The sequence below is a fragment of the Montipora capricornis genome, chromosome 4 (genome assembly GCF_036669925.1).
Source record: "Montipora capricornis isolate CH-2021 chromosome 4, ASM3666992v2, whole genome shotgun sequence".
In the NCBI taxonomy this organism is placed as follows: domain Eukaryota; kingdom Metazoa; phylum Cnidaria; class Anthozoa; order Scleractinia; family Acroporidae; genus Montipora; species Montipora capricornis.
The window spans coordinates 32,415,972-32,419,732 of record NC_090886.1 but is presented as its reverse complement, the minus strand read 5'-3'; positions in this window follow the sequence as shown (position 1 = coordinate 32,419,732).

Here is a 3,761-nt window from a genome sequence, read left to right as displayed (position 1 = left end):
GATACCTTGGTTTCCATTAAATAGTTTGTATCGGATCAAACGGTAAAAAAGACTGGCACTAGGAATTTTTTTGCCGACTCAATCAAAATTAAAATCAGTCAATCGAAGAAGAAGACTTTTGGCTTGTTATTGCTTCTCCGTGTTATTTTGCGAAGAAGAAGAGAGAGAGAAAATCGAAGAAAGCATCGGTTTTGAGTTCGGCCGATATTTTAGGTTCTTCTGTTCTTATAATCATTCTAAAATTTGTTATAAAGACATTCATACCGCTGTGTTTCTTCCATAAATGTACAGGTGTTATTCGCGTTGCTTGCCGCCATTTTGAAGCGTGTATATGGACGTGAAGTAAGCAATCAGGTGCATCGTGGGATATGTCCCAACGCTTCTGTCGCTTCTATCGTTTGAACCCGGTTTCCATTAAAAATATGCGATCGCTTGAGAGTCTTTTCCGGTCGTCTCTGTCGCAAGGATAGAACTCGAATCTATCTCGGACGACTGATCGTTTCTGTCGCAAGGATCGTCCCGGGATCGTCCCGGGTGATCGCTAGAGCGTTTCCATATGATCGTCCCTGTCGCTTCCAAAAATTTGAAGCGACAGAGACGATTGTAACGACAGGGACGACTATTTGGAAACCGGGCTTTAGATCATCATACATACATACATACATACATACATACATACATACATACATACATAGTTTATTTGATAACGCAGGTTACAGAATGCGCAAGACTGAAGTCCTGATGTGGACCTGCCTATCTACTATTTAAGACAAAAGTATGTACATGTGAATAAATAGAAAAACAACCGAAATAAATAATAAATATAATAATAATACAAATATATTAAAGCTATTTATATTTACAGAGTGAAGTTTACGATAACTAATTTCCTTTCGTTCCAGAGTTGGCTTCTTCAGGCGAAGCTTACAGTGCACAGCAGAGTGATCAGACAGCATTGGATCTCGTGTTTCAGTGCAAATAACTAACTCGTCCGCGGCTCTGGTTATGATCAGGTCTAAGATATGGCCCTTCTTATGGGTGGGTCCATTAACATGCTGGACTAGACTGAACGATCCTAGGACCTTGTTAAATTTGACAGAATCCAAATTTTTAGTGTCATCCATGTGATAGTTGAAGTCCCCTACTATTAGCAGGTTTCCAGGGAAAACAACTAACTGCTCTGTGAGGGTGCCGAATTCTTCGAAGAATAGAGCACTATTTAGTTGATTTGCCTTCGATGGAGGTGGTCTGTAAATGATAACAATTCTTGTAGTTCCAGTAGAGCATGTCGTAACGACGTCCAAGTATTCAAAAGAGCTAAATTTTCCTTGGGTTTGTCTCGTAACTTTTATGTGTTTCTTTACTAAGAGACCAACTCCTCCTTTTTCCGTGGAACATGGTAGAAGCAGTATCCAGTGGGGCAAACTTCGGCAATGAAAAAATTATAGTTTTCACGGTTTTCATTATGGCGTAGCCATGTCTCAGTCACTGCAAATATATCTACGTTATTTTCAACTGCATAATCTTTAATCGCAAGCTTCTTGTTATTGATCGATCGGGTGTTCAGTAAGCAAAATTCAATGGGTATAAAGCCATTTTGCAGTTTTTGGTTTGAGCATCTTAAATTGATAAGATTTTGCCGATTCACTCCCCTGAGACAGCAACTTTTAAAACCGGGAGTGACATTATATGACACAGCAGTGGGCCGTGATGCATGGCTGCGTTTGGCTTGTGATGAGACAATGACCGGTATTGTTCTGTTCATAGATAGAAGGCCCCGGGTTGAGCTTGAACGTCAGAACACCAATTAATTCCATCTTGAATGCGGCGGAGCTGTTAGGATAATAGAAGCATGGTCTTTTGTGTCTTTTCATCCTACGCCGCTTTGGTAAATTTCTGTGCAGAAAAGAATCGGTGATTGTATAACCAGTGTGCGTCCAGCCGCGTGGTATGCATGTTATGAACAATACATCTTTGTTTTGGTAATGACATGTACTGTGAAATAGGATTCCAGCAACTTTACAAATCAACCGAAGGTGCAGTGGTGTATAGGAAAAATCCCTTCCAATAGGTAGAAGATTCAGCCATGAGTGGCATTTTCCAGGCCAGTTTGTAGCTTTATAGCTTCTGTACCGTCTCCCATTTAAAAATTGGTGGTTGGTGCAGCAGAGAACGAACCAAAGGAGAAAGATTGAGGAGCGATCACACATACGTCTTAACCTCATTACTATGCAATTCTTTTCTAACTAATAAAATCTGAAATACGGTGGTACCGTCGAATGTGGAACAAAATGGTACGAGAATGTGGTGGTACGTTCCGACTGACAAAATCCAGCCTATCCTGGTAGCCTAGGAGGAAATATTGAAAGCAAGGATCAAGCGAGAAGTCTTCGCATTAAAGTCAACAAGAAGATCTTTCAGATCTTATAACCTCGCTTTGGAAATTTATCTGTTTTGTTACCACTATAGTCGCAATGTAGTACACATTCCAAAGCAGTCCTTGTTGATTCACTGATGACTATAGACACAAAATCACCTGATCAATCTGTAGCACAACAACTGACACGAACATATTGCACTATCACTTATAGCCGAGGTGAAATCTCCCAGGAATCTCCGATGATGTAATGATCTAAATTAATCTGGAACTGTCATCAGGATATCAGGATATCAGGATAATAACACTTTTAACAACTTACAGCTTTCTTTCCTAAAAGTCGCGATTAAATTTAATTGGTTTTTTACACGAGTAAAGGCCTAGCAAAGTAGTCACACGCGTCACTTAATTTAAGAATTACGTTATCCACGGCTATGTTTAGTACGGTGGTTATTTCCCTACCAATGAAAGTTGAAACATCGACACATTCCATGGATGACATAATGACCTTTTATGTATTCAATACTCGCTTCGAATCAACCGCTTAAATGACACAAAGAGGCAATATATTTTGTACTAAATAAAGAGCGGACTATATTCATAAAATTTTAAGTACATTAACGTTTTAAAAGCTTTTGGCGAATACCTGTAAACATCATAAGTTGCGTGATTCTAAGTGCCACTGACTATATGACTGAATAGAAATTTGGGTCTGCTCACCAACAAAACTAAATTTTATCTGTTTACTTACCACGATAGTCGCAACGTAGTACACATTCCAAAGCAGTCCTTGTTGATTCACTGATGACTATAGAACCAAAATCACTTGATCAATCTGTAGCACAACAAACTGACAACAACGGCTGCACACAAAGTTACTGCACCATTACGTATAGCAGTCCATCAGTCGTAGCCGTTGTGAAATCTCCGATGACGTAATAGTCTTAGCTTTCTTTCTTAAAAGTCACGATTACATGTTTCAATAAGACATGCAAAAAAATATATATTTTGTTGTAAAGAAAGAGCGGACTATATTCATAAAATTTTAAGTACATTAACGTTTTAACAGCTTTTTGGAGAAGAAACATCCAAAGTTGCGTGACTGGAAGTCCCACTGACTATGTGGCCCATTGTAAGTCTGGTTCAGCTCTCCGACAAAACGAAAAAGAAAAAAAAATCCGATTGCAGAGCAAGAACCGCGCTCGGCCCATGGCCGCGCGGTTAATAAAATGCTGCCCGTACTAAGTCTGTGTGATGATGGATTTTCAGGATATGTGCAGCCATCCTCGCATGCGCATTTAGATTTAAAGGTCATAATCAAAAACAGGAGAGAGATCTTTTGCCTTTTCTTTCCGATGGTAAAATCGGGGAAACTTGCAGAAAT